Genomic DNA, 26517 nt, shown 5'->3' with positions numbered 1-26517 from the left:
TTGAACTTTATTTAACAAGGATTAAGATTTAAGGCTACGCCTTTTCTTACAATCTGTCCTTGGGACACACAGACACACAATGATAAAATTGAAAAATTAAAAATTAAGACAAAGAGAGAGAGAGAGAGGGGGGGAAAGAGAGAGAGACATACACACAGACAGACAGAGACAGAGAGATATACAAAACAGACAGACCAAGAAACTGACCGATATTGTAACAGGCAGACAGAGGCAGAGAGATCGAGGGAGGTAGAGTCTTACAGACGTGAACACAGCAAGTTCAGCCGCAGGTATATCACCTGACACAAGTTACTATCGACCATTGACTGCAGACTGGTGATACAAGCTCTCTTTAGGCTTTTTCCACGAGCTGAAGTTTCTTACAATAGAATAGGGGATTCTCGGAAGCTAGCTGTTCAAGCGAAATAGCTCACTGGTGCAGCAATCGTACACAACTTGTTGAATGCTAGAGTATCTCTAAGATTTAAGATTTCACGATTTATTCATTACAGTTTGGCAATACATGCTATTGATAGTAAGGTTTAGCACAACATTTAAAGATTTAAAAAATCTGTGCTAGCAACTGCAACTGCAACAGTACTACAAGCAGACTTCACCGGGCTAACAGTCTGGAGCACACTACTGCGCTTACGTAGCGAACGGTCTTTTTCGGCCAATAATGTTTTCTCTTTTGAGAGCTACTCATGAGATCTTGAGCACGGGGGGTCCGTAAGATGACTCGTCGGTTCCTGAGCCGTTCCGTTAGAAATTGTGTTCGCTTCGTCTAAAGATGTCACTGTTCATCACTGGCATTAAGAGTGATCGACAGTATGTTGGCATTCCTAACACCGAAACGCATTGACCTAATAACACTGACGTCGTTTTGCAAAAAGGATTTCCCTACCCAAAATTCACTCCGGTTTGGAGAATTTGAAGGCTTTGTTTTGTGCTTGTTTTGTTTTTACATTTAGTCAAGGGTGGTGGCGTATGTGTGTATGTATGTGTGTGTGTGTGTGGAGCGATTCAGAGAAAACTACTGGACCGATCTTCATGACATTTCACATGAGAGTGTGTGGGTATGATATCCCCGGACTTTTTTTTCTTTTTTTCGATACATGTCTTTGATGACGTCATATCCGGCTTTTTGTGAAAGTTGAGGCAGCACTGTCACGCTTTCATTTTCTAACCAGTTTTGTTGAAATTTTAGTCGAGTACTGTTCGACAAAGGGCGGACTTTGGTATTGCATTTTAGCTTGGAGGCTTAAAAATTAATTACGGTAATGAGTTTGCTCATTAAAGTTGTCATTAAAATCAAATTTTCACAAACAGTTTTAAAATTGATTACATCGTATTCTTCTTCAAATTCTGAGTCTAAATATATATGTCATGTTTACTCTTTAGTACTACAATTAAAATTTAAGAAATCGAGCCAAAAATGATTTCATCTTATGTTTTATCATTTTCTGATTTCAAAAACATATAGGTATAGTAATGTTGTATTCAAAACAAGCTCAGAAAATTAAAAAGAATACAGAAAAGCGCGCTTTCCTGCTTAGCGCTACAGTGCTATTCTGGCTCGTCTTGCCGCGGGGGTTGACGAAGCTGTATTGTCTTGGTGAAAAAAATGCAATGCGTTCAGTTCATTCTGTGAGTTCGACAGATTGACTAAATGTTGTAATTTCGCCTGACGCGACGTGTTTTATATTAAAGGGAAACAACCGGTTGCTAGCGGGCGTCGACAGAGACCATGAGGAGCAAGGCGTACTTGTAAGGTGATCCACTTGTGGTTGAGCGCGAGATATAGCTGTTCGATCCATCGTGCTTACTACCACGCTAACGATGTTTTCAATCACAACAGTACACCACCGCGCGTCCAACTTACTGCGGCTCTAGTGCTCACAGAAATTGCTTCACTTATTTATATTTCATTTTCTTCACAGGTCGAGTTGCAAGCCAGGACCACATCAATCATTGTTTATTTCCAGAAATTTCCTCGGCAGACTGTGCCTTTTCCCCAACCATTGAATCGCCGATATAACAAGAGTTTGCGAAACCTGAAATGGACGAAACTGTGCACATATTGCGTCCCGTATTTTGTTTGCTGCATCTGCCATCTATTCCTGCTCGTGTGTTGTCTATTTTGTGGGTCTACTCCTCCTGTTTGTGAGCATTTTGCAACTCCTGAAATTGGTGTTGCCTTGATCGTCTTAGACGGAGCTCGTCTGGCTGCAGGGTTTAGCTGTTTGATCGTAGAATTGCGATTCCCACTGACCGAATTCCTGCTGAAGTGCTGGAGGAGAATTTGTTTGGCACCTTGTGAAATCGCTGCATCTGTATAAAGCAGACTGGGGGTAGGCAGGGATGCAGTGGGGTGACCAGTTCGATGTACGTGTCTCGCCATACAATACAATACAATACAATACAATAACTTTATTAATCTCTAAAAGAGAAATTGCATTGCTGAGCTTTTGTGTCCGTAATAAAACATACATAAAACATTCAAAAATAAACATTTGTTCTTTGTCATTCATACATTCTTGTGTTCGTATACATTTCTTCAATTCATGCATCATTATGCTATCATAATTATGTACATACATTTATTCTCTTTTAACAGTCTGTCTTCAAACGCATCTCAGAGAGGGAGGCTAGAGATTTGTGTTGTGCCATAGGTAAAATCATGTGCTTAGCTATGAAGTAATGTTATCACATGTTATTTAAGGAAAATGAGTAAATATATGTACCAAGCGTATAACATCAGCAAAACTGAGAAAATACAGCACATTGGTTATCACATAAGAAAGTATATTAAAAATAAATTAACATGCATTCACCATCAACAATGCACAAACGAAAGTCAGCACCTTGCCGGTTATCACATATTGTCTAAGAGAGTAGAATAAGAGTATATAATCATGCAAAACAAAAACAACAATACTGAAACAATACAGAACACTGACCCCGTGCATCAGAGCGACAACACCAGCATCTTCCGCCCCACCTGAGAATTGAAGATGTGAATTGCAGATGAAATGAACGAATTTCTGTAGCGTGTGGATCTTGCGGTTGGTTGTCTGAATCTGTTGCTCCTGTCTGTCCGTCTACTGTCAAATTCCGGTCTGAGTGGGTGCGAGTCGTCAGCCAAAATCTTCTGTACCTTGTCAGTCAGTCGTCGTTCATGTGTTGATGTGAAATTGTCCTGCTTCCTCCCAACCACCCCACTTGCTTTCCTGATGAATTTATCTAATCTATCCCTGTCTTGCTTGTTGATGTTGCCACCCCAACACACGGAGCCAAAGTACAACACACTATTGCACGTTGAAGTGTAGAACATCTGAAGGATTTCTTGTCTGATGTTAAAAGACCTGAGTTTTCTCAAAAAGTACAGGCGAGAGTGGAGTTTCTTCACAAGGGCATCAGAGTTTGGTTTCCATGTCAACTTATTGTCTATAATCACCCCCAAATACTTATGCTAAGTTACCATGCTAACCCACCCAGGTGTACCAAGAGTCTGCGGCCATCCTCGAAAACGAAAGACGAACAACAACATAAAGCATATCTTTCATTTGGTTGAAACCCCCCCTCGCCGGGGGCGAAATTGTTTTTCACACGTCAGTTACGGGCTTTCAATCCCGAAGGCTATTTCCGAGTAGCTACGAACGTCAACGGAATTTCCGATGTGTACACATGGCTTGCTGTGTCGTACCAGATTTACACGAGTTGTTTTTTTAAATATTGAACTGCGAGCGAAAGCGAGCTGTTCACTATTTAAAAAAGCAACGAGTGTAAATCTGGTACGACACAGCAAGCCATGTAGTATTCTGTTTATCCTACATACTGTACTTACGTGTATTTTACTGAAAATGTCTTGCAGACGAGGCAGCTAAATTGAAGACGCTTGTTTTGGAACCTCGATCTCTTCTAAAGCCTCGTGCAATCTATTACGTCAAAGCAAAGAAACGTCACTCTGAAAGTGTGGCGTGACGTGTTAGTTCTAAAGATTCATCGAGGGTAATTAGCGAGCGCAAGTTTTGTTTCTATAATGACGTTTGTCTCGGTGACTTTGGCATCATAAGCAGTGGAAAAACAGGTCCCTGCCATACTTGCTTGACATGACCTCATTTACATGATATACACACGTGTGATTTGAACGATTATTATCTCACGGGTGTCTCTCTCACGTATGTAGGATAAGGATGCTTATTGATTAGAGTTGTCGTTTGTGTCTCGCTAACCCAGTACACGGTAGCGCTGGAATGAGTGCAATAGACCTTTTTCACTTAAATTTTGGCGCATGCGCTGTGAAGTTTATTGTCAGATCTACCGGAACTAGGGGGCAAAAGGAAAAATCGACAACGAGGCTTGGTGCAAAGTAAAGTGCGGAGACGACGAGACAAACTGTTGTGTTTACAACTGCAAGTGCAACAGTGGAATCAATGAAGACAGAGAAATACGGTGGACAGAATTTGTCATTGTATGGCTTTCCGACCGATGGGTGCAATTGCGAAGGCGCAACAGCGAAGGACGCGATGGGTGCAAGCAATCCGACAACAGGGGTTTGTTGTGCCCAGAGATCTGTGCCATTGAAAAGTCTGCTCGCGTCACTTCGTGTCTGGCAATGGCACGGCTATCAACGATGCCAACTCCTTTGACTTCGTACCCACCCTTAATCTTGGATTTGAGAGAACATCAAGAACAAGTGACTCTAGCAGAAGGACAAGGTACTGGTCGGAGACGTGACTTTGTCCGCTCAGTGAAGACCGACGACAAGCAAGCGGTTTTGCTTCCACCCCCCAGTGTCAACGCTGAAAATATCATCGGATCTGGAAGAGACTCAGAGCCAAGTAAGCTTTGTTTGTTTTTATCAATTTATGATCTGCTGACTTCAAATTGTCTTCCTACATCAGTGTATAAGAAATTTAAAATGAATCGGCAGCCCAAAACGGATGCATAGGAAGGGTCACGAAACAATTGCAAGATTTTAGAAAACAAACAAACAAGATCTAGACATTGTCGACAAGCCGCGTGCATGCAATCAACCAGAGATCTGTTGCTTAAATGCTGTGAGTGTGATGCATGTGTAATCTGATAACAAGATCATTGATGCTGATTATATTGCTAATGTATATATTTGATTTTGTATTTACAGAAGCAGCCATTCCTTTGCCCTCTGCATCTAGTGAGAGCTTAGGACCAGGGCCAGATCATGCCTTTGCAAAGAGGGACACGACTACATGTGAGGGTATTGTTATTGGAACACAGACTACCTCAAGTTGGCAGAGCTGCAGATGATAATTACATAACAGGCCTCTGTGATTAATCGTCTGACTGAAGATGTTTCTGGCTTGAAGAAAGACAACATGAAGGTGAAGGAGAACATACGCTCTTTTTCTGTTGATTCTCTACTGAAAAATGACACTGCAGTATGGTTTCACACATATGGTGATCTTTCGGTATGCATGTACCTACTTCGTAAAAAAAGGCAGGTCTACATTACTGGGTTGATGAACTGCCAAAGGCCACATCACTCCAAAGAGCAAGAAGCTTATTTTGTCATGTAATGGTTTATATAATTTACTCTGGTACTGTATAGAATAAAGGGCCCATTATCAATCAAATCTCTGGTCTGGTCTGAGTTTGTTTCATCAATGATTGTATGTGAGCTTACGAACATAACGATTCCCACTTTAAATAAATGCGATCAAGATAATTAGGTAGACAACATGTCAAGAGACGTTTATTCCTTATTTCTTGTTATAATTGAAGGATATTATTATGCAATATACTGCTTTGTTTTTTAAAATGGCTTCAAATTGTCTCCCTTGTACCGACACTTTAGTACACAATTTGTGCATTCACTTGAGTTATTTCTTAAAGAAAATTACCCCCCAAAATTATTCAAAACAGTCTTTGACATATCTACAGTTTCATTAAAAGAAAAACTGTATTTTATTTTAAGTGATAAATAAATATAGACAAATCTTGGGACTGTGCACAAACTGATCGGCTTGAACTCAAAAGTCGCAGCCAAGAATCTTCTGCAACTTTTGAGTTCAAGTCTGTCAGCTTGTGCACGGTCCCACAATCAGTTCAAAAAGAATTTTCCTTGATATAGCCTTGAGAAAAAAAAAGTAAGTAACAAATTTTGTACAAACAAATTTGTTCAAGGGAGACAATTGGAATCATGTTTTTTAAAATCGGTGAATTGCATTATAATTTCCTCCCAAAAGTAACAAATAACTGTGAAATAAATTGGAAAAAAGTGCTAACATTATTACCTTGATCAGATCGATGTGTATGACAAGGAATTTCTATGTTTGCTGATTTGGTTGTCCGGTAATGACTTTCATGCACAGGGCTTCTAAATTCACTCGCTCAAACGCTCATGTCTGCACCAACATTCACACACGTCCATATTCATAAGGGATGGTGACAACACGCTCTTGAACAACAAACATGGCACAAAACGAATGAACATTTCAAACATTTCGCTATTGAATGAAATCATCAGTACATGGATATCAAATCATAAAACATCTCACAAAATACCTCCTATCCATTCCGAAGTTGAAGAAGAATACAGTCCGGCATTACACACACTACACTTTCATCACTGAGAATCGCTGTTCACAACACATGTCCTCGGCTCTGATACGTTCTCCGAATAATACACACAAGTCATGGATGATGGTATAGTCCGTACGAAGCCGAAACACTTCTTACTATCCTCTGACACAAGTTCTTATCAGCTTCCACAATCTTCTGTCTTAACTGCAGGCATTTAAAAAATTAAACCTGAACTCATACACAGAGGTGACAGCACTACATACCCTCCCTCGCTGTAAACAAAGTACTGATTTTACCTGTCCATATTGAAACTACATACATTTTTCACTTGACAGAACAGTTAACTGTTGCTACCAACTTAATTAACTGGTATTGGAAAAAAATATCACACCTTGAAAACCCTAGTTCAGTATATCATAACTATATGCAGCCTTCAAACGGTTGGTACCGGTTGTTGAAGATCTCTTAGTCGCGCTTCCTTGCATCCGGACTTCTTGGTCAAAATTGAGGCCTTGAAGAGTCGTCCGGGGAAACTTGTCTTGTCTTGAAGCATACCTGAAAATGAAATTATTTTTCTTACTTGACACTAAAGCAAATCTTATGCTGGGTACAAATGCTAAAACAAGTTGCGCCAGTCTGTCAAACATGTATAACGATACTGAACGCAGTACATTTCACAAGGACAATGCTTAGCTGAAAACCAGCATCCACGTCGAATAAGGTAAATGGCAACCCAGCATAGCGCAGTAGCAAAACTGTCCCACAGGAAATCACGCTTCCCTGTGTTTAAAACAAATCTGTTTAACTTTCTAAGCTTGTAGCCCTGAAAGTCAAAAAATTATGCACTAGCCTCTGGCTAGTGATTCTGAAAACGTACCAGCCAGAGAGCAAATTTTACGAACCAAACCAACAATTTGATTCAGCATCTTCACTCGCATTTGGCGAGTAGATGAACACTTCTACTCACCAGATGCATGCTTCTACTAACTATGGCGAGTAAAATACTTGCCACTTTCACTGTTTCAGGGCTGGTTTGTTTTTAACCTTTAGAACATAATGTTGTAGTTTTCCAGAAATTGCTCTACACACAAACATACACCACCGCCCTGGTCTCTTGACTAAATGTAAAATGCATAGTTTGTTGATAATGCACTTTATAAATATCACTGTTTCTCTTTCCCCAGTCTTGTAGCTGTTGTAGTTAACAAGCTCTATATTTTAACTTTGAGACTTATGTTCTGAAAAAAATAGATCACAGTCACACTCTGATGTAAACCTCTAGGTAATGCAACCCTATTAATTATTATACACACTTACTTAACAATTTGTATGTCATCGAGAGCAGCTGGTGCAGTTTTCATGGCAGCATGCCCCTTCCACATACATTTGTAGTGTGTACAAGTTTTGTCTGCTGGCACAGTGTCGATTCCTTCAGCCATGTAGTGTGAAGCAGCAAAAAGGGTGGCGGCCACATGGTTGCAAGACTGTCCTTTCTGGTAAAAACAACAACACACATTCAAATTCCGTTTGTGTCATCTTGATTTTCCTTAGCCTGCTAGTAATAACAATTAACTTTATCTTTCCTAGGAATTCCTACAGAGAGCTTGTAAGCGCATGCTGTTGATATCTATATAAAATATATACCGGCTCAGAATGGAATTTGATCTTACTGCAGTGATAACCTTCATTGACAAGAGGATTCACAAACACATGTGTACGTACACATTAAATAAAACTCCGCACTCAGGTACCTGGTATTCTATTGAACATGCCTAGCCAACATGGCATGGTCTCCTGGAGATACTGATTGAAATTACATTAACATGCTGCTCATAACTTTGTCAAAAATGACAGCTTTTGCATGCAGACATTTTTAGTAGAGAATTATGAATCTCTGTGTGTGTTTGTCACTTTGTGTGCCATGCATTATATGACTGAGTATGAAAACTGATTGTGTAAGATACCAAGTAACGCAGCCATCAAGTTAATCCCACAAAACATACAAGGCCAACAACACTTACCCAGCAATACACTCGCAGTAGGCTCCAAGTGCCTGTCCGGTCAGCGTCCCCCCACAACAGCATACACTTCGTTGCGAGTCTGCTTCATTGACGTCAGCACACTCGCTCTGAGTCTGATCACCACAGTTGCTTACTAGCTGTTGTGCCATGCAGAAAGACATTTTATGCACACAGTATGTCTATCGTTTACCCCAAGGTTTTGCATTCTTTGCGCTGGATGCGTCGTATAACTTGTCGAACGTCGACGCAGTAGTATCAGTAAGAAAGTTGATCCAGAGATCTGTAGATCTGTGGTCGATCACCTCTGCTTCGCTTATGCAGGGGAAGTTCGCCAAGTCTTTCGTCCATATACCACCAATAGCCGTTTCAAACCATACCTTCATGCATGTCCTTGACTTTTAGTTCATGATTTTGAACAAGATAATCCGTTTTCTTGCAGAATTTCTCAAAGTAATCCTCTAGCAATAGTACTTCGAGCACCGACAGTGAAAGAGGTATTTCAGGCCAGGTACCTATTGCCCCTTATTTCCGGTTATCAGAGAGAGGCTGCCGTGCCCTAAAATCTGATTGGTCGAAACGCTGGGGGCAAAGGTTATACGAAAAAGGTCTATCCGAGCTACGAACTTTGCCGATTGCATTTTAGAGATGATCGTCACTGCTGCAGGGTCAATGTGTGAATTAATACGATAGAGCGAAAAGAATTGCACTCATCACTCGCTCAATCCATGCTGAGGCTTACAAACTCTCAGCCTGCAGAACATCATCCAGCAGTCTTTCTTCCCTCGCACCATTGGCGAGTGGAACGCCCTCCCACCACAGGCAGTATCATCAGCCTCGGTGGAAGCCTTCAAAAGTGACAAAACCCAGATCTAGACACCATGCACTGCAGCAGAAGACCTCTTGTACACCAGAGTTCCCATTTAATTGCCAGAAACACATTCACAGATACTTCAATATGTTGTTACTGGACTCCGAGTGCCTTTTTAGTTTCTACAATATAATATAGCAATGATGATCTAACGTACGTGATCAAGTTCAGTTTACAGTCAGAAGCACCAGCATCAGCGTGTGCCAGTATGCATGCGCTTTGTGGCTCCTATACGCGTGCATGCTTTTTAATTAGAGGGTGTATTTCAGTTTTACGACAAGAAAAAGAAGTTCTTTCCTTCAAAACATCCAAAATATCCGTATTAGATGTTGTCGTTGAACATGTGTTGCACACAGCAAACATTTTGAAATCTCCGAAGCTGCTTGCATAAAGATGACGCAGAGATCTGTACAGTATCTCTGGATGACGCAAGGATAGTGTTCGACTCGGCTCTTTGACTTGGTAAACATCGGAACTTCCGATTACGTTCGTAGTTACTCGGAACCAGCCTTCGGGATTGAAAGCCCGCAACTGACGTGTGAAATTTTTTTTCGCCCCCCGGGGATGTGTAAGTTTCCAACTGACGTGTGAAATTTTTTTCCGTCCCCCGGGGATGTGTAAGTTTCCAACTGACGTGTGAAATTTTGTTTCGCCCCCCGGGGATGTGTAAGTTTCCAACTGACGTGTGAAATTTTTTTCCGTCCCCCGGGGATGTGTAAGTTTCGCTCTGTCTGTTTGTTTGTTTGTTTGTTTGTTTGTTTGTTTGTCCGCGCTTAGGTCTCTGGTGTTTATGGGTCGATTAAGCTGAGATTTGCTGTGTAGCTTGGCAGTGGGATACATACGAGGAACGGTGGTGTCCTTGTTTTTTTTGTTTTGTTTTTTTGCGTGGAGTGTTTGTAGGTACCTTTCATTTTACATGAAGTAAGAGTATCCTTCATCTTGGACACCGGCCAAAAAGCAAGAGAGGGAACATTTCGGTTAATCAAGTTAAGTTTGTTACCAAAGTCAATCGGCGAAATAACCGGCACGGTTGGCCTAGTGGTAAGGCGTCCGCCCCGTGATCGGGAGGTCGTGGGTTCGAACCCCGGCCGGGTCATACCTAAGACTTTAAAATTGGCAATCTAGTGGCTGCTCCGCCTGGCGTCTGGCATTATGGGGTTAGTGCTAGGACTGGTTGGTCCGGTGTCAGAATAATGTGACTGGGTGAGACATGAAGCCTGTGCTGCGACTTCTGTCTTGTGTATGGCGCACGTTAAATGTCAAAGCAGCAGCGCCCTGATATGGCCCTTCGTGGTCGGCTGGGCGTTAAGCAAACAAACAAACAAACAAACAAAAATCGGCGAAATAATTCTGCACAAAATACTCACTCTGCGCAGAAATCAGTCATGCTGCAGGTGTTTGGAAGGCATTCCAGTGGAAGGATGCTCTTTTCCCTTGTAGAAACCTGACAGACATTGGGGGTGTACAGGATTGTTAGCAAGGAGAGGGAGGTATCTTCGACGGCACACCCCTTCACGTCAAAACACTTCGGCTTGCCATCTCAGATATGGCCTGGCTTGTATACAAGGGATAAGACCATCCCTCCACTTGGTCACCTACCAAAAGCCAACACCTTGACTGTTTGCTGTGGTGAGTTGAAATGATTTGATGAATTAATTTCTTTAAAGCCACTTGTGGTTTTTATCAAATGTATTCATACACAATTTCCTCTGTGTACAGGGAGCTCCAAGGCTGGTGATTGGTGGTGATTGGTGGTGATTGGTGGTGATTGGTTATATTTGGTGGTGATTGGTGGTGATTGGTGGTATTTGGTGGTGATTGGTGGTGATTGGTGGTGATTGGTGGTATTTGGTGGTGATTGGTGGTGATTGGTGGTATTTGGTGGTGATTGGTGGTGATTGGTGGTATTTGCCTCGTGAGTGCTCTTAGTGTTTGTAGATAAAGCCTGCATGGACCTACCACGACTTTTGCGATGGTTTGATTTTGACCTTCACATATTTACCGTGACCTTGTGCACCCTCTGCGGGCATGTGCGCATTATATGCTTCTTGTGAAAGAGCCCGGTTAAGTTTGTTCTTGGAACTGCTAAACCTGTAATTAGCAGACCTCGGTAATCGTCACTGGCTTGTTTGATTTGACCGTCTTTGCTTACACAGGTTGTACAGGTTGTACAGGTTGTACAGGTTGTACAGGTTGTACACTTTGTTTGGGAGTTTTGCACGTGCATCTGTGCATGTGTGTGCCCGGGATGTTATTTGTGTATCGTATCCAATCAATCTATAAAACGATGCACACCTGTACTGTAGAAAGGAAAATCAACAATCCATCCCTTGCGGTGGACCTTTCCTGTTTTCTTTTTTTTTCTGTCTCTTTTTTTCCCCCCATCTAAAGTCGGGGTCAAACCCGGGACCATGCCCCTAATGATTTAACCGTGAGGGCGTTAAACAGAACGTATCATCACCGTAAGGGAAATCTAACAATCAGCTCACAAGGTGCGGCAGTAAGAGAGGACTATTGCTGTGAAAATGGAAGTCTGAGGGACTCTCAGTTGGGTGAGAATGCTCAACTGTAATTGCAAGGCGCCGGTGATGGTGTCTGAAGTGTCCATTGACCTGCCAGTCTATATCCCAGAAGTGCCGCAGTCCTTTTAGTGCCTTTTGTGTGGCAAGCGGATGGCTTCCTATCTCACGTGATGATAAAACAGTTAAGGGGGCCAGTACCACCTGACGGAGGGTGTATTATTTTTTTTTTCCAGCTGCCATTTATCAGTCAAAATGTTTGAAAATTGGGCAAGTCATCAATTATAATTGTGCATGTGTGCATGTTTGCGTATGTGCGTGTGTGCGTGCGTGTGTGTGTTAGTCATTGTTTGTTTTCCTTGTAAAAGTTGGAGGCTCAGTTGACGTTGGTCGTTTCATTTTGGCATTTTGCCAAAGGCAGCTTAACGATTTATGATTGATATATGAGGTACAAAAGAACTGACTGACGACAATTCTAGGTGTGTTGCAACTGTCTGCAATTAGGACAAAACAGGCCGATAAACAACACAGTAGTTGTTGAATATTCCTCTAAAACCAAAACTGATTACGTTATTTTCCTCTGTCTACTTTTCTTCCTGGCTAATCTACTGTCTATTCACTATGTGTTTTTGTAGTCATCGGTCGACGCCTTACGTGAGACAACACGGTCATTACCAATCATCAAGGCATGTTCTCTCCCCATGCGCAACTGCCCTCAGTTCGATTTCCGCTGGACGGCCATTCCTTTCTCATTGTTGTTTATGGTGGCCGCATTCTTGTAAAGGTCTTCCTCACACATCGAGCGACATAAATCTCTCTCTCTCTCTCTCTCTCTCTCTCTCTCTCTCTCTCTCTCTCTCTCTCTCTCTCTCTCTCTCTCTCTCTCTCTCTCTCTGTGTTTGTGTGTCTCTATCCGTGTCTCTGTCTCTCTCTCTGTCTCTCTTCCTATGTCTATGCCTCTGTCTCTCTGTCTCTCCCTCTCTCTGTCTGTCTGTCTGTCTCTCTCTCTCTCTCTCTCTCTCTCTCTCTCTCTCTCTCTCTCTCTCTCTCTCTCTCTCTCTCTGTTTGTCCGTCTGTCTCTCTCTATCTTTCTCTCTCTATCTCTCTCTCTCTCTCTCTCTCTCTCTCTCACCCTCTCTCTCTCTCTCTCTCCATTTCCATCTCTCTCTCTCTCTCTCTCTCTCTCTCTCTCTCTCTCTCTCTCTCTCTCTCTCTCTCTCTCTCTCTCTCTCTCTCTCTCTCTCTCTCTCTCTCTCTCTCTCTCTCTCTCTCTCTCTCAAAATGTAAACTCGTTTTCTGCATACGAATATAAATCTCCCAAAATAAAATCTGTTCCATGTTCGCTTGAAAGCCTTCGGGTCGCGAACTGCCCGCCCGCCTCATCTTTTTAGGGCAAAGAAAGAACCCACTTACCCAGAAACCAAACTCTCAGCAAAGAGTTTTCATCTGATGAATGCTCAAAGCAAGTTCTTGGCTTTGGGAAGTTGTGTACGTGGATATGATGACATTGTTAATCAAGATTCATCATGATAGCCTGTGACTCGTAGTTTGAATAATGGGTCGTTTTGACAAGGTATGTGTACATGTACGTAGAGGTTACATGCCGAGTCTCAGTGATTATTAAAAATAATGGTCGAAGTTGGCGGATCATGAAAAATGCGAGCTTCAGCGAGCTTTTTCATGACCGCGAACTGAGACCATTATTTTTAATAATCACTGAGACGAGGTGTGTAACCTCTTTATTCCTCCTTTCTTCAGTTATTCAAAGAAAACAGGAGTTTTTGTGCGAAAGTTTGATCGAATCCGAATCACTCAACCAGTCAACCTGCGCAGGCGATCGATTAATGCGCGGTTGTATAGTTCCGTGCAAATCATTCCATTCTGTTAACACTTCTTGTCAGTTTCCCTGTTTTAGACTAAAATCAAGTACTCAGATATGCTGTTATTCTGCTGTGGCGGTAAAGGCAGATATTGTGTGTTCTGTTTATGTTTTAGTATCGTTTCGGATAATGTTCTTTCGTCAAATGGGACTAGCAGACGAACTTTTGCACCCGTGTTCCAACGTTAATTACTGTATGAAGTTCAGTTTTCTGGGGAAAATAGTGTATGAAACCGCTTTATGTTGTTTAAATTGATGAGATGTGTGCATTTGGTTGCGTGTGATCTGTTTATAAAATGAAATATTGTTGAAAACTGACCGTCGGATTGCAGTCAGTGTTGTCGAAGAAACTGCGTTAAAAGAAGGGGAACTACTCTTGTCGGCAAGAGTATGAGTTACTTGCCTTGGGAATCTGCTTGTGATGAACGGTGTGTGCACGGCAGATCTAGATTCAGAAAACAACCTAACTCATGGATTTTATATGGAGATTCATGTGTTCAGGCCTGTAGTTGTTAATTTAAATGCGGTATGTTTGTATTGTTTGCTCCGGAGATGTATATTTCGTACGTATAGAGCGTTCGGAACTTTTCAGTCGCAAAAGTAGTACCAAAACAGAACAGCTTCTCAACCCATTGCACTATCGAGGATTCAGGCTGTTGCTGGCTCGTTATTTGTTTGGTTGCTGGGTCATTATCGAAAAATAACTAGCTCTACAAGTTTACAGAGGTAAAGAAGCAGAGGGGGGAATAAACTGAACTCTTGAAGTCTTCGTATTTGGCAGGGACGCGTTCTATCGGGTAATGGCTTAATGCTGTCGGAAGCATGGTTTTTGGTCAATGCTAATGAGAATGAGACTAAATTGTGTCGTGCTTCCTGCTTAAGATATGTACCCTGCCCTCTTGGGGTCTTCGGTTTTGGCAGGGTTGCATTCTAAGGGCCAATGGCTTTACGGTCAGTATGCAGGAAGAGACAATTGCGTCATGCAAAATACTTCGAGGAGGTAAGCTCTTATTTAACTTTGCACACGTATTCGCGGACACGCACGCACACACACACACACACACACACACACACACACACACACACACACACACACACACACACACACACACACACACACACACACACAATCAAAAACACACAAAGATAAATATAGAGAGAAAAATAGACAGACAGACATACAGACCAACTCAACAAACAACCACCATACAAACAGCTTCTTTCAGACAAATACAAATGTAAATGTTCACTAACTCTGTGTTAATGTTTCATTCCCTTACAAAGACTACCATGCCCCGCACCTAATTATACCAGTCTTCCGGATCCCATACTTACATGCGACCCTGTATGATCGCTACAAGTTGATTTGTCAATTCATTTAGCTACTTTTTACATTTAGTCAAGTTTTGACTAAATGTTTTAACATAGAGGGGGAATCGAGACGAGGGTCGTGGTGTGTGTGTGTGTGTTTGTGTGTGCGTGTGTGTGTGTGTGTGTGTATGTGTGTGTGTGGGTGTGTATGTGTGTGTGTGTGTGTGTGTGTGTCTGTGTCTGTGTCTGTGTCTGTGTCTGTGTGTGTCTGTGCGTGTGTGTGTGTAGAGCGATTCAGACAAAACTACTGGACCGATCTTTATGAAATTTTACATGAGAGTTCCTGGGAATGATATCCCCGGATATTTTTTTCTTTTTTTCGATAAATACCTTTAATGACGTCATATCCGGCTTTTTGTAAAAGTTGAGGCGGCACTGTCACACCCTCATTTTTCAATCAAATTGATTGAAAGTTTGGCCAAGAAATTTTCGACAAAGGCCGGACTTCGGTATTGCATTTCAGCTTGGTGGCTTAAAAATTAATTAATGACTTTGGTCATTAAAAATCTGAAAATTGTAAAAAAAAAAATTGTTTATAAAACGATCCAAATTTACGTTCATCTTAGTTTACATCATTTTCTGATTCCAAAAACATATATATATGTTATATTTGGATTAAAAACAAGCTCTGAAAATTAAAAATATAAAAATTATGATCAAAATTGCATTTTTGAAATCAATTTAAAAACACTTTCATCTTATTTCTTGTCGGTTCCTGATTCCAAAAACATATAGATATGATATGTTTGGATTAAAAACACGCTCAGAAAGTTAAAACGAAGAGAGGTACAGAAAAGAGTGCTATCCTTCTCGGCGCAACTACTACCCCGCTCTTCTTGTCAATTTCACTGCCTTTGCCACGAGCGGTGGACTGACGATGCTACGAGTATACGGTCTTGCTGAAAAATTGCATTGCGTTCAGTTTCATTCTGTGAGTTCGACAGCTTGACTAAATGTTATATTTTCGCCTTACGCGACTTGTTCTTTTCTCCCGAACAGAACCTGCGGGACTTAATGGAGCCTTCACGGCGAATTTCAATCATCGTATTTGCTTGACCGGAAATGTCCGTTTATTGACCGGTCGTTAACAGCAACACCGGACAAGAAACTAATCAGCCAAAATGGTTTTGATTTCATCGGACAGTTTAAGATATCAAAGTTAAAGGCACAATCCACCCCGTGAAAGCACAGTTCGACCCACCATCTCCGTTTTGGCGAGGCTTTTACATGAGATAAGAACACCCCTTCACTTGGACTCATACCAAAAATCAACATCCTGACTGTTTTCTCTGAAGACATCATTTGTAGATTAAGATTAGAAATGAGCGATTTAAATGATGATATGATGAAACGCCACTTAAGTGATAACCCGACTTGTGAGTGCGGATATCGAAATGAAGATGTTGAACATTATTTATTATTTTGTAGCAATTACGATGATGTCCGAAGGCTAACAATACACACATTACCGAATGATCATCAAAATGTACAATGTTTATTATTTGGTCTGCCAAACCTACGTCTCACCGAAAACATTGAAATATTCGAAAAGGTACATAGTTTTATAAGGTTAAGTGATAGATTTTGATTACCCAGTGGTCACCATGTTAATGATCCAGTATCTGATTATTGGTAGGTCATGTTGTTTAACGATTTTATTGAAAGTCAAGCTTGAGTGAATCTTGCTTAAGGTTCTTCTGTGTATTCACATGACTAACCTCAGCTTAATTAGTTTGGACAACACTTTGGACGAAATTATTGCTGCTGCAGAAACATTTAATTGGCAAGTCTGTGACAGTCATCGTCTCTCTGACCCCCCCCCCCCCCCCCTCCCCTGTATACCCACCTTACCGACTCATATCTCCCCGATAATTGTTTTGTTATATATATTTTTATTATTTTTTTTTGGTAGAAAATGTATCTTGTCTGTTTTACATTTCTAATAAGGGTATGAGCAATTCTCTGACCTCGACATCACGTGAAATAATATTTCCTATCTAGATGTACATATTTATAACCACACTTAATATAAGCTTAGCTTGTTGTGTGGTCACAAATGTCTGTATCGCATATACATGCCACCCTGTATTTCTGTAATAAAATCTTGTTTAAACCAAGACATCATTTTTTTCATGAATTTATTTCCTAAAAGCCACCCGTGGCTTTTTCAGAAATCAGTTCATCCAAATATTCCTACTTTTCACGGTGACCGCCCAGGCTATTGATTGTAGGTATGTGTCAAAGTGGAGGGTGTTCTTATCCCATGTCAAAGCCAGGCTATTGATTGTAGGTATGTGTCAAAGTGGAGGGTGTTCTTATCCCATGTAAAAGCCAGGCTATTGATTGTAGGTATGTGTCAAAGTGGAGGGTGTTCTTTTCCCATGTCAAAGCCAGGCTATTGATTGTAGGTATGTGTCAAAGTGGAGGGTGTTCTTTTCCCATGTCAAAGCCAGGCTATTGATTGTAGGTATGTGTCAAAGTGGAGGGTGTTCTTATCCCATGTCAAAGCCAGGCTATTGATTGTAGGTATGTGTCAAAGTGGAGGGTGTTCTTATCCCATGTCAAAGCCAGGCTATTGATTGTAGGTATGTGTCAAAGTGGAGGGTGTTCTTTTCCCATGTCAAAGCCAGGCTATTGATTGTAGGTATGTGTCAAAGTGGAGGGTGTTCTTATCCCATGTCAAAGCCAGGCTATTGATTGTAGGTATGTGTCAAAGTGGAGGGTGTTCTTTTCCCATGTCAAAGCCAGGCTATTGATTGTAGGTATGTGTCAAAGTGGAGGGTGTTCTTTTCCCATGTAAAAGCCAGGCTATTGATTGTAGGTATGTGTCTAAGTGGAGGGTGTTCTTATCCCATGTCAAAGCCAGGCTATTGATTGTAGGTATGTGTCAAAGTGGAGGGTGTTCTTATCCCATGTCAAAGCCAGGCTATTGATTGTAGGTATGTGTCAAAGTGGAGGGTGTTCTTATCCCATGTCAAAGCCAGGCTATTGATTGTAGGTATGTGTCAAAGTGGAGGGTGTTCTTTTCCCATGTAAAAGCCAGGCTATTGATTGTAGGTATGTGTCAAAGTGGAGGGTGTTCTTATCCCATGTCAAAGCCAGGCTATTGATTGTAGGTATGTGTCAAAGTGGAGGGTGTTCTTATCCCATGTCAAAGCCAGGCTATTGATTGTAGGTATGTGTCAAAGTGGAGGGTGTTCTTATCCCATGTCAAAGCCAGGCTATTGATTGTAGGTATGTGTCAAAGTGGAGGGTGTTCTTATCCCATGTCAAAGCCAGGCTATTGATTGTAGGTATGTGTCAAAGTGGAGGGTGTTCTTATCCCATGTCAAAGCCAGGCTATTGATTGTAGGTATGTGTCAAAGTGGAGGGTGTTCTTATCCCATGTCAAAGCCAGGCTATTGATTGTAGGTATGTGTCAAAGTGGAGGGTGTTCTTATCCCATGTCAAAGCCAGGCTATTGATTGTAGGTATGTGTCAAAGTGGAGGGTGTTCTTATCCCATGTCAAAGCCAGGCTATTGATTGTAGGTATGTGTCAAAGTGGAGGGTGTTCTTATCCCATGTCAAATCCAGGCTATTGATTGTAGGTATGTGTCAAAGTGGAGGGTGTTCTTATCCCATGTCAAAGCCAGGCTATTGATTGTAGGTATGTGTCAAAGTGGAGGGTGTTCTTATCCCGTGTCAAAGCCAGGCTATTGATTGTAGGTATGTGTCAAAGTGGAGGGTGTTCTTATCCCATGTCAAAGCCAGGCTATTGATTGTAGGTATGTGTCAAAGTGGAGGGTGTTCTTATCCCGTGTCAAAGCCAGGCTATTGATTGTAGGTATGTGTCAAAGTGGAGGGTGTTCTTATCCCATGTAAAAGCCAGGCTATTGATTGTAGGTATGTGTCAAAGTGGAGGGTGTTCTTATCCCATGTAAAAGCCAGGCTATTGATTGTAGGTATGTGTCAAAGTGGAGGGTGTTCTTATCCCATGTAAAAGCCAGGCTATTGATTGTAGGTATGTGTCAAAGTGGAGGGTGTTCTTATCCCATGTCAAAGCCAGGCTATTGATTGTAGGTATGTGTCAAAGTGGAGGGTGTTCTTATCCCATGTCAAAGCCAGGCTATTGATTGTAGGTATGTGTCAAAGTGGAGGGTGTTCTTATCCCATGTCAAAGCCAGGCTATTGATTGTAGGTATGTGTCAAAGTGGAGGGTGTTCTTATCCCATGTCAAAGCCAGGCTATTGATTGTAGGTATGTGTCAAAGTGGAGGGTGTTCTTATCCCATGTCAAAGCCAGGCTATTGATTGTAGGTATGTGTCAAAGTGGAGGGTGTTCTTATCCCATGTCAAAGCCAGGCTATTGATTGTAGGTATGTGTCAAAGTGGAGGGTGTTCTTATCCCATGTCAAAGCCAGGCTATTGATTGTAGGTATGTGTCAAAGTGGAGGGTGTTCTTATCCCATGTCAAAGCCAGGCTATTGATTGTAGGTATGTGTCAAAGAGGAGGGTGTTCTTATCCCATGTCAAAGCCAGGCTATTGATTGTAGGTATGTGTCAAAGTGGAGGGTGTTCTTATCCCATGTCAAAGCCAGGCTATTGATTGTAGGTATGTGTCAAAGTGGAGGGTGTTCTTATCCCATGTCAAAGCCAGGCTATTGATTGTAGGTATGTGTCAAAGTGGAGGGTGTTCTTATCCCATGTCAAAGCCAGGCTATTGATTGTAGGTATGTGTCAAAGTGGAGGGTGTTCTTATCCCATGTCAAAGCCAGGCTATTGATTGTAGGTATGTGTCAAAGTGGAGGGTGTTCTTATCCCATGTCAAAGCCAGGCTATTGATTGTAGGTATGTGTCAAAGTGGAGGGTGTTCTTATCCCATGTCAAAGCCAGGCTATTGATTGTAGGTATGTGTCAAAGTGGAGGGTGTTCTTATCCCATGTCAAAGCCAGGCTATTGATTGTAGGTATGTGTCAAAGTGGAGGGTGTTCTTATCCCATGTCAAAGCCAGGCTATTGATTGTAGGTATGTGTCAAAGTGGAGGGTGTTCTTATCCCATGTCAAAGCCAGGCTATTGATTGTAGGTATGTGTCAAAGTGGAGGGTGTTCTTATCCCATGTCAAAGCCAGGCCAGATCTGAGATGGGGAGTCGATTTGTTTTTTCACGGGAACGAATGTGCCTTTAATCTACTCAACTCAACTCAACTCAACTCAAATTTTATTGGCTTCAATTTTCAGAGAAGAATTTGTCTTGCGCTTGGGAGAAAGTAAGAGTATAACATATAAAAACAGCATTCATATCACATTTCATGTATCACACACAGTAATCACTAGTATAAGCCTACAATTATCACATTTGTACCTGTATCATACATGCAAATAAATAGTATCACATTTCTACTCCTGTACCATCAATCCTTCGTTTGACTCAGGGGCTGTCGTGGTACATTGACCGATTTTGCGTGATATAATCGTCTTGCCTTTTCTGTGTAATCATAATACCAGTGTATAAACCTGCAAATGTGGTTTACTGCATATAGCATTGTTCATCGAGCACAAGAAGGGGAAGTCCAGGACAGAAGATGCATTTTTTGAGAGAAGATTGATCATGTAAGCTGAGGTTAAACGGCAGACAGGAATAACTCGATCACAACCATGTTTGCTTTTTTCTCCATCGAATGAAAATTGAATGTTTTACTTGCATTTGTTTTTCATGTGTAACTCAAAGCTGTTTTGCATTTTGAAGAGGAAATACACAGACTTATAAAATATTACCGACTCCGTGTGAGTCTCTGAGTTGCCCGTGGCTGCATATGTGACCCTCCACCCCGAAATGAGTCGCATGTCACCTTTGCAGGATTTTCATATTTTTACATTTTCCGAAAGAATTTGTTATGCTCTATCCAGTGGTGAAAACCGTTTTAGAAAAGAGCGAAAACTGTTTGAGTTATAAGCATGTGGTTTACCAAGCATGTGACTAAGGTGACCCTCACACTGTTACCAGACACTCCCCGGACTTATATTAAGCCTAGCGCAGAACCGCGCGAGGTGACATGCGACTCATTTCGTGGTGGAGGGTCACATATTACCATTTGCGTGTATGTCTGATTAATATTATCTCTGTGTGTATGTTATGGTTTTGTTTCGAGTTCGTGTTTTTCCATCTGCCAAAAAACCCTGTTGCAATGGTTTTCTTTCACCTGCCAATAAGCCCTGTCGCAAGAGAACCTATAACTGTGCCTCTGTTTGCTTTTGCTTAGCTTTTATCATAATTATATGCACAGTTCTTCGGAAAATTGTTCATAAACTAATTTGAAACATTTACTGCACAGCAATTACAGCTTGTGTGAATTAGTTTTGCCTTTTAAATTAGAAAGAAACATCAGTATTCTAGCAGAATATTCATAAAAACATCCCCATACACTTTCTGTACCTCGAACCCTTTCTCATCAATTCTACAAACTTGTGCCGGTTGCACGGACATACAGTCGATAGCCTCAGGGTTTGGCAAACGCTGACAATTGTGTTTTATTCTTCCATATTTAGATCATAAGAAACTGAAAATAACACAATACTTTGTATATATGCAACCGCCGAGGGCTTTGTTATTGTTGTTGGCTGCAGTGCACACATACCGTGACACCTGCATAAGTATTGAAAAACGTTTTTGTGATGTGTTGAAGTAAACTGCTTTGAAAAAAAAACTTCCGTTTCAAACTTTCATTTCCTGGCCCCCCCCCCCCCCTCTCCCCCCCTCCCCCCTATTCTTTGAAGCTCTGTTCAATTTCAACCATCGAATTTTAATGCCGTGACCTATATTTAAAAGGAATCAAACGGTTGATGGATCAATAAAGAGTTCAGACAAAAGCGAGGTTTTCCTTGATGTTGCCGTTCTGCGTCGTTATTCGAAAAACTCTATAAATGCAAAGATGTGAAAAGATCAAATGAAAATAAATAAAATCCAAACCAGTTAGGGTGTACAACGAAAATATGTTTGGTATTTATTATATTAAATATAATTGTCAGTAAGTACTGGTGTCACATGACTGATGTGAACCAGTTGATTGGCTAATGGCGATGCGCTAAAACTGTTAGCGCACTCTTGGAGTGCGCTAACTTTTCCACAGTTAGCTAAGGGATTTATATCTAGAGCAAATCTCGAAAATAATTATTGAACTCAGCGCTATGCGCTTCGTTCAATAATGAATTTTCTCGATTTGCTCTATAAATCCCTTAGTGCACTGGGATGTCTCAATAACTTAAAATATATTGTGTAATATGAATATTGATATTTGTATTAGTTCCTAACATTGGGTTCTGGCTGGTTAGATAACGGACGATATCGCAATTGTTTGTTATTATGTAAGATAAAAATGAAAGAAAAATAGTCTGTGCAGTTTATCTAATACATATAAGAATAGATGCAAGTGCGTCTGTCTGCGGTCGCCATGCCTCAGAGATGACAGGAGGCAAGATTAAGATTCTGTGCATGCACACTGCCAATGAGCCACAGATGTGCACCTGGGTTTTAGTTTCTTGATTCGTTGTTTCCTTTCTCAGATTATATAAACCCTCCATTATTAAATACAACATACTTGGTCCAAGGCTAGTACATCGCCTGCTGATAATCTGTAGCAAACACATAATGACAATGACATTAGATATTCTCTATTGCTCTGATAAGGAGAATAAATGACGGGGAAAAAAATCAAACAAGAGAATACAGAAAGGTTCCAGCAGTAAGGGGGGGGGGTAACTCTCGCATTGTTACCCATTGAAGGGAGATAACTCTTACCTTGCATGCATGCCTTACGATTATCAAAGGCTGTAAAGTGATAAAGTCAAACCTGCTGCTCAATGATCTGGAACTTTCTCAAAGAAGGGAGAGAACTCGCGTCATTTGAACTAAATTTGAAGGTGGAATGACGACCAAGATGTACATTCGTGTGTGATAAACCATTCTCACCTTCTAAAAATGAAAACATTGCGAAAATGAGGTTTAAGGATCAAGGTTCCAGAAATGTCCGAGGGAGGGGAGGTAACTCACACCACACAAAACAGTCTCAGCAGTAAATGGATGTATGATGAAACTGTGATTGGGTAGCACAGTGTGTGTGTGTATGTGTGTGTGTGTGTCTGTGTGTGTCTGTGTGTGTGTGTGTGTGTGTGTGTGTGTCTGTCTGTGTGTGTGTGTGTGTGTGTGTGATTATGAATCATGTACAACTTATAACTATGTGCAATCCAGTCGGTGTGTGAGTGTGTTCATGACATCCTCCAAGAACTTCTCTCCCCTGTCATTTCTTTCTTTAACTAGCGTTCCTTCTCTTTCTCTTTCCCCACATCTTGGTTTTCATCCCTTTTTTGTTCCGTGCTGCTTTTGCTTTTACTTTTTGCTTCCCTTTGTATTTGTCCCGAAGAAGCTTCCATATGCAAAAACTGTACATTCTTTGTGTGAGATGTCCTTGTTGTTCAACTATGTACAGCAAAGCTTAACAGCTGTGGTTTTGAATAATACTCGAATGTTATTCAAGATTAAATGTTGCCTGTTTTGTGAACAGCAAAAAATGTGTCTGAAAATGTCCCACTAAGGCTGAAGGAGCCTTGTTTGTTTGTTCGTTCGTGTGTTAGTAAAAAAAATATATATATATTTAAATAATAAACGTTCCATTAACCTACAATTCTTATTTTTGTATTCTGTTGGTGTTTTTGATTTTTTGTTTCTTCGTTTGTTTGCCTGTACCTTGCAGCTCGCCGTTTGAAGGGGGGGGGGGGGGAGCTAGGCGGAGGGGGAGGAAGGAAGAAAATTAACGGCTGTATGAAGTGTCTACACTCCCAGTAATCTGCAGCATGTTTATAACCGACCTGCATGTACAAGTTTTATAATATGAAATTGCAACCGAGGGAGGAGGGATAAAAACGTCGTGGTGAAGAAAGGATGGGGAAGAAAGGAAGAGAAATGAAAACTAGTAGCTGTGTTATAATGCAACAGATCGATGCAGATTACGGGTCCTGGTTGCAGCTTCGGGTACCGCTCCTTTGATCTTGCCAATCAAATCGACTCGCGAGCTTGATTTCTTTTTTTGCCCCTGTATACGTGTTTGTGAATGTTGTTCTTTGTGAGGTCTTGTGTGTGAGATAGATGTGTGTGTGAGATAGATGTGTGTGTGTGTGTGTGTGTGTTTGTGTGTGTGTTTGTGTGTGTGTGTGTGTGTTTGTGTGTGTGTGTGTGTTTGTGTGTGTGTGTGTGTGTGTGTGTGTATGTTTGTGTGTGTGTGTGTGAGTGTGTTTGTGTGTGTGTGTGTGTGTGTGCTTGCGAGCGTGCGGGCGTGTGTTTGTGTGTGTGTGTGTTTGTGTGCTTGCGAGCGTGCGGGCGTGAGGGTGTGGATGTGTGTGTGTGTGTGCGCGCGTGCGTGCGTGCGTGCGTGTGTGTGCACGGACGTTTTTCTTTTTACATTTAGTCAAGTTTTGACTAAATGTTTTAACGTAGAGGGGGGAATCGAGACGAGGGTCGTGGTGTATGTGATAGTGTGTGTCTGTCTGTGTGTGTGTGTGTGTGTGTGTGTGTGTGTGTGTGTGTGTGTGTGTGTGTGTGTGTGTGTAGAGCGATTCAGACTAAACTACTGGACCGATCTTTATGAAATTTGACATGAGAGTTCCTGGGTATGAAATCCCCGAACGTTTTTTTCATTTTTTTGATAAATGTCTTTGATGACGTCATATCCGGCTTTTCGTGAAAGTTGAGGCGGCACTGTCACGCCCTCATTTTTCAACCAAATTGGTTGAAATTTTGGTCAAGTAATCTTCGACAAAGCCCGGACTTCGGTATTGCATTTCAGCTTGGTGGCTTAAAAATTGATTAATGACTTTGGTCATTAAAAATCTGAAAATTGTAAAAAAAAATAAAAATTTATAAAACGATCCAAATTTACGTTCATCTTATTCTCCATCATTTTCTGATTCCAAAAACATATAAATATGTTATATTTGGATTAAAAACAAGCTCTGAAAATTAAATATATAAAAATTATTATCAAAATTAAATTGTCGAAATCAATTTAAAAACACTTTCATCTTATTTCTTGTCGGTTCCTGATTCCAAAAACATATAGATATGATATGTTTGGATTAAAAACACGCTCAGAAAGTTAAAACAAAGAGAGGTACAGAAACGCGTGCTATCCTTCTTAGCGCAACTACTACCCCGCTCTTCTTGTCAATTTCACTGCCTTTACCATGAGCGGTGGACTGAAAAATGGCATTGCGTTCAGTTTCATTCTGTGAGTTCGACAGCTACTTGACTAAATGTTGTATTTTCGCCTTACGCGACTTGGTGTTTCATTCGACCTGCGAGCTATGTTGCAGCCCCAGCAGATAAATACTAAAAACAAGTGAGCAATGTTACAACAACACTTGATGACGACGACGTGGTATTAACAGAAACAGAGTGATAAACATTTTTGGGGAGATTGTGCAAACATGCAGATGATCAATCAGCTAAAAATATTTATCACTCATACTCAGCGACATGTGAACAATGTTGAAATAAGCTGTCGTAAAACAGTATTATTTGTGATCGGCATGATATCATTACTTTGTGTTTTTGCAACGTTACAGTGGATGGTTAGCTAAAACAACAACAAGAACAACAATAGCAATAACGAACCTGTACAACCGTTCAGCTTATCAACTCAACATTAACAGCATAACCAACAGCAGGATCCACATCATCTACTACAAAAACAACAACAACAACAACAACAACAACAACAACCATAACCAACAAAAACAAAAACAAATACAACACCCCGAGTGATGTAAATAAGAAAGTGAATCAATCTCTAGAAGAAAAAGCCATTATTTTATTAATGTCGCGCAAGTTCGTGAGAATGAGATGAAAAAAGACGTTTGGCATATATTTGTTTTGTGTTTTTACATTTAGTCAAGTTTTGACTAAATGTTTTAACGTAGAGGGGGGAATCGAGACGAGGGTCGTGGTGTATGTGCGTGTGTGTGTCTGTGTGTGTGTGTGTGTGTGTGTGTGTGTGTGTGTGTGTGTGTGTGTGTGTGTGTGTGTGTGTGTGTGTGTGTGTGTGTGTGTGTGTGTAGAGCGATTCAGACTAAACTACTGGACCGATCTTTATGAAATTTGACATGAGAGTTCCTGGGTATGAAATCCCCGAACGTTTTTTTCATTTTTTTGATAAATGTCTTTGATGACGTCATATCCGGCTTTTCCTGAAAGTTGAGGCGGCACTGTCACGCCCTCATTTTTCAACCAAATTGGTTGAAATTTTGGTCAAGTAATCTTCGACG

General features: G+C 41.2%; 2 long non-coding RNA genes across 2 annotated transcripts; one reads left to right on the top strand and one right to left on the bottom strand.

Moving 5' to 3' along the window:
* The first annotated feature begins 4265 nt into the window (after positions 1 to 4265).
* Positions 4266 to 5622, top strand: LOC138960492 (uncharacterized). The gene is made up of 2 exons (XR_011453982.1): positions 4266 to 4844; positions 5150 to 5622. It is a non-coding gene; the product is annotated as an uncharacterized lncRNA (long non-coding RNA).
* Positions 5623 to 6473: 851 nt separating this feature from the next.
* On the bottom strand, positions 6474 to 9106 carry LOC138960484 (uncharacterized). The gene is made up of 3 exons (XR_011453981.1): positions 8589 to 9106; positions 7885 to 8060; positions 6474 to 7122 (listed from the first exon to the last, which is right to left on the bottom strand). It is a non-coding gene; the product is annotated as an uncharacterized lncRNA (long non-coding RNA).
* Positions 9107 to 26517: the final 17411 nt, after the last annotated feature.

This window comes from Littorina saxatilis, linkage group LG1 (assembly GCF_037325665.1).
Source record: "Littorina saxatilis isolate snail1 linkage group LG1, US_GU_Lsax_2.0, whole genome shotgun sequence".
Classification (NCBI taxonomy): domain Eukaryota; kingdom Metazoa; phylum Mollusca; class Gastropoda; order Littorinimorpha; family Littorinidae; genus Littorina; species Littorina saxatilis.
This window is presented reverse-complemented; position numbering and strand designations above follow the sequence as displayed.